Here is a 12,475-nt window from a genome sequence, read left to right as displayed (position 1 = left end):
TTACACACTATGCATTGAGCTCAATTCTCTTCTCCCTGACTATGCCTCCTCCTCATTTTCTTAAGGAGTAGGAGAAACTGTTGTTCTGAACAGAGTCAAGGAACCCCCACTGGTTTTCCTGGGGGACAAAAGGGAATGGCCAAGTGAGTGGAATGGCCATGGCTTGGGCCGCCCCAATGTGCTGTACCATCCTAGGTGCCCAGCCTCAAAGGAGGAAGTTATGGAGTGTAAATGGTAGAAGTGGAGCTCTGCCACTTGTCTGGTGTGTGATGTTGGGCAAGTCACTTTACTTCTCTGGGCCTCAGTTACCCCATCTGTAAAATGAAGACTGAGACTGTGAGCCCCACCTGGGACGGGGACTGTGTCCAACCAAATTTGCTTTTTCCACTCCAGTGCTTAGAACAGTGCCTGGCACATGGTAAGCACTTAACAAATACCATATTTATTATTATTTTGATAGATGGGAGTAATGAGTATGATTCCTCGCCAAACAGCATCCTCATTCCAGTCAATCACTCAGAAGGGGCTCTGTAACCCTGACCCAAAAAAACCAATGTGTTTACACCTTTGCTCCTTTTTAATTTATTTCCGATCTGAACTATTCTTGGCAATTCTTTCATATTATGGAGCATACGTTTCTTTATGATCTCTGCCCCTATTTTTTCCCACTGCCCCTCAGTAAGAATGTTTCTCCTCCTTACATATCCTTCATCTCTCCCTCTTTTCCCCCTTCTAATTTCCCATATAATTTGTCCTCTGTTTTCATTTGTTTATTCTGTCTAGCTTCTTTTCAAAGCGTTCTTTAGTAGGGCTGCCCCTCATTAGCCTAATTTCCAATTCCTTGATCTCTAGCATCCTCTCCTCCCTGTTTTTTAATGGCATTTGTTAAGCACTTACTATGTTCGAGGCACTAAGTACTGCGATAGATACAAGCTAAGCAGTTTGGATACTCTCCAGGTCCCGCATGGAGCTCACAGTCTTAATCTCCATTTTACAGGTGAAGTAACTGAGGCACAGAGAGGGTAAGTGACTGCCCAAGGTCACATGGCAAGCAAGTGGCAGAACCTGGATTAGAACTGTTCTTTCCACTAGGCAACACTGCTTCAGTTTCTTTGACTACTAGGCCACTCATAATTCCTTTTCTTAAAGGTTCCTCTTCTAGTATCTCCTTGAAGGCCAAAGTCATTGGGATCTGACAGTCAGGTGTCCTTGAGACTCCTCTATATCCCTTCCCCTACCCTGGGACCTGTTTTAGTCTCTCCCAGATCAGAACCACAAAATGCCAATGATCAGATGCTTTCCATCATGGGTAAATCACATCACCTCTTTGCACGCCCCAGAGGGACATGGCAGAATAACTTGCTCTTGAGTTCCCGGGCAGAGTTCTTCTCATAGCTTCTCCCTCCACAGAACTGGCGGCTCCTCTGCCGCCCACCTCCTCACCGTCCCCCGTTCTAGCCTATCCCGCAGTCGATCCCTGGGCCACGTCCTCCCGCGGTCCTGGAATGCCCTTCTCCTCACCTCCGCCAAACTAATTCTCTTCCCCTCTTCAAAACTTAAGCTACTTAAAGCTCACCTCCTACAAGAGGCCTTCCCAGACTGAGCTCCCCTTTCCCCCTTTTCCCTCTTCTCCCTCTACCCCCCCTTCACCTCCCCTCAGCTAAGTCCTCTTTTCCCCCCTTTCCCTCTGCTCCTCCCCCCCTCCTTTCCCATCCCCTCAGCACTGTACTCATCCGCTCAACTGTATATATTTTCATTACCCTATTTTCTTTGTTAATGAGATGTACATCACCTTGATTCTATTTATTTCCTATTGTTTTAATGAGATGTTCATCCCCTTGATTCTATTTATTGCTATTGTTTTATTGAGATGTACATCCCCTTGATTCTATTTATTGCTATTGTTCTTGTCTGTCCATCTCCCCCGATTAGACCGTAAGCCCGTCAATGGGCAGGGATTGTCTCTATCTGTTACCGATTTGTACATTCCAAGTGCTTAGTACAGTGCTCTGCACATAGTTAGCGCTCAATAAATACGATTGAAAGAATGAATTGCAGTGTTGGAGCAAGAAAGGGAGGAAAGGGGGCCAAGAGGAAGAAGGAGTCTACTTAAAGCTCCCATTGCACCTTGGACTTGAAATTTTCTTGTTTGTTTTTTATACATGGTATTTCTTAAGCACTTGCAAAGCCACTGTACAAAACACTGGGGTAGATACAAGCTAATCAGGTTGGACACAGTCCATATCCTACATGGGATTTATAGTCTTAATACCCACTTTACAGACCACATGAGACTCACAGTCTTAATACCCATTTTACAGATGAGGTAACTGGGAAGCTATGTACCTTGCAAAAGGTCACTCAGCAGACAAGTGATGGAGCAGGAATTAGAATTCAGGTCCTTCTGACTTCCAGGCCTGTGCTCTATCCACTAGATGATGCTAGACACCCTCTAATAGAAAAACATTACAAGTATTAAAATGAAAGATAAATTTCCAAGTTGATTACAAAATTTAGGTAGAAAGGAAATGTTTGACCAATCATCCATACTGCCATATGTGTTCAGCTAGTAGTGACTGGAGCTTGATTGAAGTGGAGATGACAGGTGAGAGTGATGAAGACTATCACACCTTGCCACACTGGCAACTTACATTGCCACAAAAGTTAATTGACTCTCCTCTTTTTTCTCATATCACAGGGAATAATAAAGTGGAGAAATTGATCAAGGACTCCCTTTAATATTCATAAGTTTTAAATATTGTACAGCAACTACTTCCAAACTCTTGGGAAACCAAAGGCTTTATTACATACTTCCCACCCTAACAAACCATTTCCTCTTATTGGGATTGACTAAAGACCATTCCACTTACACTAATAAGCCATTTATCCTCATAAATCAGCTATAATTTAACAGCATTCTTTTCTTTCAATCAGATGCATCTATCACTTCTGGATGTGAGTGTCTGATTCACTTATGCTAGATAATAATGTCATGAATTCTAAGTCATATTGGAGCTAATAGATAGCTCTGATTTTAGCAAGAGCCCAACTATCTATGGAGGAGTTTCTTGACAACTACATTTAAGGAAGATACGGTTTACAGATATATGCAGAGAATTGGAAACAACCGTGGTTATTCCTAAATGGATAGAGACCGGTGATCCCGTGACTATATCTGTCCTGTCCCAAGCAATTAGATCCTCCGCACAGACTGGATTTGGCCTGTTTCTACAGTGGCACCTACCTCTCTCAATTCCACCTCTCAATTCCTCTCTCAATTCCATTGAGAAGCAGCATGGAAAGAGCACGGGCTGGGGAGTCAGAGATCATGGGTTCAAAGTCCGGCTTTGTTGCTTGTCAGCTGTGTGACTGTGGGCAAGTCACTTCACTTCTCTGGGCCTCAGTTACCTCATCTGTAAAATGGAAATTAAGATTCTGAGCCCCACGTGGGACAACCTGATCACCTTGTATCCTCTCCAGCGCTTAGAACAGTGCTCTGCACATAGTGCTTAACAAATGCCAACATTATTATTATTATTATCCACAGATACTGGAGGAACTGGCCCTGAGACTGGATGATTACTAATGGTACTACTGGCTGACTTTAAATCAGGAAAGAACCCTTGGAGTTTAAATCCTTCCAGCCTTTCATCCCCAACTTCCCTCTATCCCTCTCCTCTTCACTCTTGGTCAGCCCTCTGAAACTTACAAAATGTGGTAACGGGTTCACAAGCCAAAATTCTCATCTCCTGATCTAGATCCTTAATCCAAACGCATACCTATCATTTGCTTTTTGATCCACACAGTACAAGGAGCTTCAGTAAGGGGATTAGATCTTGGATATGTTCAAAATGTTTTTCTCTATTCTCTTTCCTTCCTTCATCGTCTAATTGTAGGTGTTCAGCAAAGCTTTGTTCTACTTTTGGAACTCTACAGATATTCTCTTTGTTTCAGTTAACTCTTCTGCATTTCTAATCCTGTTCTCTGACCTGCTGGGAAATCTTATAGCGTCTCCTCCATTTTCCCCTGGGTGGCCTTCCAAAACCTTAAACTCAATTTCTCAATGTCCTTTCTATGCCATCTCATTCTAATTTACCCATCACTAACAACACCTCCCTGACTTAGAAATGTACAACTTTGCTATTATTTTTTACTTCTCTCTTCTACTTACCTCCTGCATTGTCAGTCCCTCAACCCTGCCAATTTTTCCTCCGTAACCATCGCCGATCCCCGCCTCCCTCTTAATCCTTACTCCCACCACCCTGGTTAAAGCCCTCATCATCTCCTGGCTGATCTAGTGGAACAGCCTCCTTTCTGATTCCTCTGTTTCAAGTCTCCTCTAATCTATCCTGCTTGAAACCCAGCTGACAAACATAACACTCTCCTCAACAACCTTCAGTAGCCACCCATTATTTTGCATTAAAAAAGCCTTAACTATTGCCCTCAGGCTATCAGTTTATCTCTTATCTCTTTACTCTCTCATTCCATTAAAACCCAGCTTGAGATCTGTTTCTCCCAAATTAACTTGTAACTGCATCCGATTGTGACCCTTCTGTCTCTAACCCATTGCTATCACCTTTCCTCCTGCATGAAAACACACTCCTCTCTCAACTCCCATCAACTAGACACCCCCAACACACACATTCCTATAAAGCATCTTAACCTAGTGGATAGAGCGTAGGCCAGGGAGGCAGAAGGACCTGGGTTCTAATTCTGTTTTTGCCACTTGTCTGCTGTGTGATCTTGGCCAAGTCACTTCACTTCTCTTTTTTCTCAGCTACTTAATCTGTAAAACAGGGATTAAGACTGTGAGCCCCATGTGGGGCAGGGATTGTGTCCAACCTCATTACCTTGTATCTACCCCAGTGCTTAAAACAGTGCCTGGCACATAGTAAATAAGGACTTAATACCATAAAAAAAACTCTTCTAATTCTCCACCTTCCTAGTCATAAGACTGCATCTGCCAATTTAGCACTCATTTGTACACCTGTTTGCATATTTATTTCATTTCTCAGAGAGGTGCAAGTTAATACTCTTCTATTAGCAGAACAGCAAGGCAATTAAAACCGCTAAGGTTATGTGGTGGGGAGGAGTGAGTTATCCTCACCCGTTACTAAAATCTCATCATTTTTGAAGCTCAAAGGACATCTATAGAGATATAAGAAATGTTACTGAATTTCAAAACTATAAAACCACTTCTTCTCAGGACAGCTTAACTACAGACTACATGAAAGGGGTGGTGAACCATACAGGAGAATATGCTTCTCATGGGCAGGGAACATGGCACTTTGTCCGGAATACTGTTCTAGATACTCAAGAACTACAGAACAAAGTGGGTGCTCAAAAAATGCTACCACTGCAAGATGCTCTGCTTATTGTCAGTATCTTTAGAACTCTCTCCTGACTATGTAACTCGATGGGGTGATGGATCTCAAGTGCTCCAGAGCTCCTGAGAAGCTGAGCAGGCTAGAGTTTGAACTCCTGTTTGGGTTATATAGGCCAACCTCAAATAAGGTACCTCATCAAAAATCAACAGTCACACATATGAATTATGAAGCAGTCAAGACCTTGAACAGTCTACGCTCCCGATGGAGAAACTTTTATGGTAAAATGTAACAGATCCCTGTTGAGACCCCAGCCTGGATCCCGAGACAAACAGGGAAAACAAAGAGAGGTTCGAAAAGGTTGGTATTCTACTGTTCAACACAACCTTCAAGACTGAAAATAGCACACAACAAAAAATCACCAGCAAGTGCTGCTTTAATAAAATGGGATGCTTGCTAGGCAACAAAAGCTGGGGTAACCCTTAGCAGAACCCTATCATGATATGGATTTCTGTTTAGAAGTGAATGTTCCTCTGGGTGTGGAGATTGAGATCCACTGTGGCTTGGTGGATTCAAAGACCAATAATGGAGAAAGAGTAAGGCTGGGAAAAAAAGAAAGGTCTGTTCTGCTTTCCTGCTTGCAAATCCTGCAAATATTGAATGATGAAACAGGGATGAAAAGGGATACTACTCTGGCAATCGGATGCTTATTTTGCACTTTCCAAGTGCTTAGTGCAGTGTCTTGTACCCAATGGGAGCTCCATTAATACTATCACTACGACTACTAGTGATACATGTGGAGTTTTAAAGGTCCGAAGAGGGACGAAGGAAAAAAGAGAGAAAAACAAAAGCACAAAAAGGGAGAGGTTTTCCCAGCTTCACGTTTGACTATTTCTCTTTTCCTCAGAGAGTTGTTAGAGCCTGCATTGCATGGAAGGTGTGTAAGGATAAATACTGGTAAGATGGATGAAAATTCTGGAAGGCCTGTTGTGAAAACCACATGTGACAGAGTGAGAGAAAGAGAGACAGGAAGGGAGAGAAAGAGAGAGAGAAACCCGCAAAAGTTCTGACACGATGTCTGGGTTTCTTGGTTAGTGTGTTTTCTACATCTCTTCTGACCTCATCGCATAGGAGGTTAAAAATAATCTTCCAACTGTTTTGGTGCTACTTTGAAGCCTGCACAAACACTCTGACTGAGGGCTTTAGCTCCTGGGGAAGTGCTGTGTCCTGGGATATTCCACTGCGATATGGTACTTCTGTGAAGGTCATCACTTCTTTCCATCACAATGAGTGATTGACTCAACAAGAAGTTCATATTGCACCACATACTTTCAAAAATGATTCATGTTAATGGCGTGTCTCGGGGGATTGATGCTGAATAGAAGCTACAGCTAAAGCTTAAAAAATGATTTAGCAATATGAAAGCTCACAAACCAGGGCTCACGTAGACACAGTTGATGGTAAACATCAAAGAATAAATACAACTAAAAGTCATAAAACTGGAGAGACGATAAATCTGACAGTTCAAGACCTTTTGGGGCTTGAATCATAAAAAATAAAATTACTTACGCAGGCATTCCAAGATTTGGCCACGCATCTTTTACTGGGTAGTGAACTGAAGACAGTTTCACACTTCTGACACGCTGGTGAGGTTTAAGAAGGTTGTTGCTTCTAAAACACATTAAATGGGGACACTGGAGAAACACTCTTCTTTGCCTACAGGACCCATCACTTCTTTAAATCTGCAGTTTGCCTGGAATGCATTCATTAAAATCACATTTGAAGCCTTTTTGAGTCTTCCCAGCACAGCAGCGAAAGCGTTCTAAGGGGAACGGATGCTTCCAGCTCATTCTCGTTTTCCCCCTCCCGCAGCTCTTTTATCCTTGAAAGGAGTAATAATTTGATTTTTATCTACCTCACAAAATTATAATGCTTCAAATTAACTGGGAAGAAAGACAAAGATTTGAATCAAATGTTCAAATAAAAAAATATTGACATTAAACTTCTTTTTCCCTGAAGCATCAAGGCTGATTCTTTTTAGAACGGCTTAGAGATGCCCTTGGTGGCTGAATTAGTAAAGGTACAAAGATAAAGAATGAGGAGAGCGTGAGCTCAATAAGCTTCTCCAGCTGCTGGGCTAGGCTGCCTCTTTTTACAGGGTTTCTCTCATTTTAAGGTAGTGCAGCAGCAGTAGTATTTATTAAGCACTTACTATGTGCAGAGCACTGTACTAACTGCTGGGAAAGAATACACAGGTAGGAATTAGGCCTGGTCCCTATCCCCGGCTGTGTGTGTTGGGGAGGGGAGGCTCCTGATTGAAAAATCAGTAATATATTTATTCTAGCAATAAAGCAAACATACTACAGCTGCCACAAACACAGTGGGCTCCACAGTCACCAGAGATCATCGCCCGAGATCACCCCCATCCCTGCTAGCAAGCAAGGCATTCAGCAAGGTGTTTTCAGCCAGGTCTTGGGGAAATACTCAGTTAAATGCTACTGCAGGACCGTCTGCAGAGGGCCTGAAAGAGGAGGCTCCCCTTCTAGACCGTAAACTTGCTGTGGTCAGGGAATGTGTCTGTTATATTGTCATAGTGTACTCTCCCGAGCGCTTAGCACAGTGCTCCGCAAACAGTTTGTCTGGCTTTTAAAAGCCAGATGACCTCACCGCTTGCCTTGGGCAAGTCACCTAACTTCTCTGGGCCTCAGTTACCTCATCTGAAAAACGAGGATTCAGACTTGTGACCCCCACGTGGGAAACTGACTATGTCCAACCTGATTAGCTTGTATGTGTGACCCTGGGCAAGTCATTTAACTTCTCTTTGCCTCAGTTCCCTCATCTGTCAAATGGGGATGAAGACTGTGAGCCCTAGGTGAGACAACCCTGTAAGCCCATCAATGGGCAGGGATTGTCTCTATCTGTTGCCGAATTGTACATTCCAAGCGCTTAGTACAGTGCTCTGCACATAGTAAGCGCTCAATAAATACTGCTGAATCAATGAACAACCTGATGACCTTGTATCTACCCCAGCGCTTAGAGCAGTGCTTGGCACATAGTAAGCGCTTAACAAATACCAACATTATTATTACCCCAGAGCTTAGTAACAGTGTCTGGCACATGGTAAGCACTTAACAAATACCACTAAAAAAAAAAAGTAACAGCCTTACCCTTATCATATAGCACTCTGGAGGCCAAAGAACTGAGACCTTTTCTAGAAAAATGCAAGGATAATACATGTGATGCAGATCTACTTTTACCCTTACCTAGAGCGGTTCACCGATAAAAAAATATGGATCCAATCACCGTCTCCCTGAGCATTGTGGGCAGGGAATGTGTCTGTTTATTGTTGTACTGTAGTTACCCAAGTGCTTAGTACAATGCTCTGCACAAAGTAAGCGCTCAATAAATGCAATCTTATGAATGGTCTGACCCAGTCCACATTTGTACACACACCCCATGTACTCTGGCACATGGTCCTTTGTGTACCGGACTTTAACTACAGCTTTGACCCCTTTTAACCTAGGAAACTAAAATGACTCTGGCAGCAGCCACTGTTGCCTCTGGATCTCAATCAGTGGTATTTACTGAGCACTTACTACGTGCAAAGCACTGCTTCTAGAGAAGCAGCGTGGCTCAGTGGGAAGAACATGGGCTTTGGAGTCAGAGGTCATGGGTTTGAATCCCAGCTCTGCCACTTGTCAGCTGTGTGACTTTGGGCAAGTCACTTAACTTCTAAGTGCCTCAGTTACCTCATCTGTAAAATGGGGATTAAGACTGTGAGCCCCACGTGGGGCAACCTGAATCCCATGTGTCTACCCCAGCGCTTAGAATAGTGCTCGGCACATAGTAAGCGCTTAACAAATACCAACATTATTATTATTATTATTATTACAATAGAATTACCAGACATATTCCCTGCCCATAACAAGCTTACAATTTAGAGGGGAGTTCAATGAATAGTACTTATTGAGCACTCACTGTGCAGAGCACTGTACTAAGTGCTTGAGAAAGTACAATACAACAGAATTGGTAGACATGATCTTTGCCCACAAGGAAAAGCAGAGTGGCTCAGTGGAAAGAGATGGGCTTGGGAGGCAGAGGTCATGGGTTCAAATCCCAGCTCTGCCACTTGTCAGCTGTGCGACTGTGGGCAAGTCACTTAACTTCTCTGTGCCTCAGTTACCTCATCTGTAAGATGGGGATGAAGACTGTGAGCCTCACGTGGGACAACCTGATCACCCTGTATCTACCCCAACGCTTAGAACAGTGCTCTGCACATAGTAAGTGCTTAACAAATACCAACATTCCTTTTTTTTCCTGTGGACTTGACATAATTATGCAAGGAACAATGCGAAGTCAATAACTACTCTAACAACTGTTGGTTCTTTTCTTACTTTCTCTTGCCACTGATGCCCTGAGTGATGCCACAGACATCGGTCTATATGTGCATATGCACTCGTATGTTTGTGTCACTGGGGTTTTGTGTGTGTGTGTATGTTTCAGTGGCTAACTGGTGTATACATGCCTGTGATTGACCAAGAGGTGTATGTCTCTCTCTCTCTCTCTTTCCTGTCATTTTCTCCCACATTTCTTCCTAATCTTGGGGGAAGTCAATATGATTCTACTATCTTACCAAAAATGAAAAAAAAAAATCATCTCTCAGATGGTCAAAGCCTATCTGATCTCAAACGCCTCTGATCCATCTATAGCATGTCATTCAAGGTTAGAAGATGGCACTTGAGTGATACGTGTACAAGGTTATCAAATAAAGCTAATGTCTGAGCACCAATCCCTCCCAATCACGTGTATATGTAAATTATTCCTTGCTGTTCTGTTTCATTTACCATTTGCACTGCCTGGCCCATTTTCAATTCTGCTTCTTGGGGTTGTGAACTGCAAAATGTCTCCACTGTAAAAAAATCTTCGAAATTCTAATTGCTACATGCCAGGCTAGTCTGTCTGCTGCTGCACTGTCTCCCACGTTGTCCCGGCTATGCCACACTGTCTTAGATTTCACTTCATTCTATCTTCAAATTATTTCTTCATACAGATTTCTTCACTTGCTATCCCCCAGATCATATTCTTTGCTTCTCTCGGCTAATCTTCTTACTGTACCTCCTTTTCGATTGTCATTGCCTTTTCCCTGCCTAGCACCCCATGCCCCTTAAAAACTCTGCCATATTTCACTTTCCTTTCTTCAGAGCCCTCCTGAAAACTCATCGGTCTCAGCTGTATTCCCCAATTAATTTCCACCACACCTGATTCTGTCATCCCCAGAGCAACCCTTAGTTCTTACCTGCATATTGATTTACGTATTCCATTTTCTTATTCATTTTTACATATTCTCATTGCTACAAGTTGTCACTATGTTTTTCTTCTGTTCCCACTATTACATTTTTATACTATTTGTATTTATACAATTAATATCTGCTTGTTTTCCTATTAGATTGTAAGCACCAGAAACCTTTAATGTACACTCTTAAGTGCCTAGAATATAGCCCTGACACTCTGGGCACTGAATAAATATTGAGTGAATGAATATATGCATGATTTCTTCTATCTTCCTGGTTTGTGTTCCTTCCCACTCTAGCTCACCAAAAGATGATAATAATAATAATTCTGGTATTTGTTAAGCACTTACTAGTACTACTACTAATAATGATGATGGTATTTGTTATGCGCTTACTCTGTGCCAAGCACTGTCCTAAGTGCTGAGGTAGATACAAGGTATTGAGGTGTGAGTCCCATGTGGGGCTCACAGTTTTAATCCCCATTTAACAGATGAGGTAATTGAAGCACAGAAAAGTTAAGTGACTTGGCCAAGGTCACCTAGCAGACAAGTGGTGAAGGCGGGATTAGAACCCATGTCCTCTGACTACTAAACCTATGCTCTTTCCACTAAGTCATGCTGCTTCCATGAGAACAGTGCTTGGCGCACAGCTAGTGCTTAACAAAAAAAACTATGTGCCAGGCACTGTACTAAGTGCTGGGGTAAATACAAGCAAATCTGGTTGGACACAGTCCCTGTTCCATGTGGGGCTCATAGTCTTCATCCTCATTTTACAGATGAGAGGAAGGGAAATGACTTGTCCAAGGTCACACAGCAGACAAGTGGCAGAGTTGGGATTAGAACCCATTACCTTCTGATTCCCAGACCCAGGCTCTATCCACTACGCCATGATGCTTTGGGCCTTCACTAAATCTCTTCACATGTTTCACCCAGCAATATATTCCAGGATTTAATCAGTCTATTAATCAATCAATGCTACTGAGGGCAAAGGTCTGAATTAAAGCACCTGGGAGAGTACATCAGAAGCCCTGCCCTCCAGGAGTTTGCCATTAAATGGGAAAAAAATGGACATCCAGATAGTATTTACAAAGAATGGGGGCAGGAGCCAAAGTCTAACAAGGGGTAGGTACGCATATGTCAGGATGAAATAATTGAATCAATTGAGAAATTGTGTGGTCTAGTGAAGTCAGAAGGACCCTTGGTTCTAATTCCAGCTAATTCTGCTACTTATCTGCTATGTGACCTTAGGCAAGTTATTTAAATTCTCTGTGCCTCAGTTTCCTCATCGGTAAAATGGGGATTCACACTGTGCACCCCATGTGGGATGTGGACTATGTCCAACCTGATTAACTTGTATCTACCCCAGCACACAGTACAATGCCTGGCACATAGTAAGCACTTAAAGACCACCCCCCAAAAAAAATTAAACATGTGTTTCTAGTTCTGTTCAAAGACAATAATGCTGATGGTAAGAACTGCATCTATGGATGTGCATTTCACATTGAGACTCCCTTATACAGCTCCAAACAGTGCTTCTGAAAATTCAGTAATACACCTTCCCTGGCACCCTGCCATTCAGAATGAGCATTGCCATAGTCAAGGGAGAAAAGGGGTATTCTCCTAACAGCTGGACATGGCCTGGAGCTGTTTTTGGGGAATAGTTTGCAGTGAGACAGCCCCATTCTCTCACCTCATGTAGCTGAGTGCATTCGAAGACACAGCTGGTAGGAAGAACAGTCTGTGGCCATCATACAAAGTATTTTTGAGACCTTAACAGCTGCAGACACTACTGTGCCCTCACCCATTGCTTACATCATCTTTGAATTTGCTATTCAGAATGGTTTAGTGAGGACTAGGGGAA

This window comes from Ornithorhynchus anatinus, chromosome 8, assembly GCF_004115215.2.
Source record: "Ornithorhynchus anatinus isolate Pmale09 chromosome 8, mOrnAna1.pri.v4, whole genome shotgun sequence".
Taxonomy (NCBI): Eukaryota; Metazoa; Chordata; class Mammalia; order Monotremata; family Ornithorhynchidae; genus Ornithorhynchus; species Ornithorhynchus anatinus.
This window is presented reverse-complemented; position numbering follows the sequence as displayed.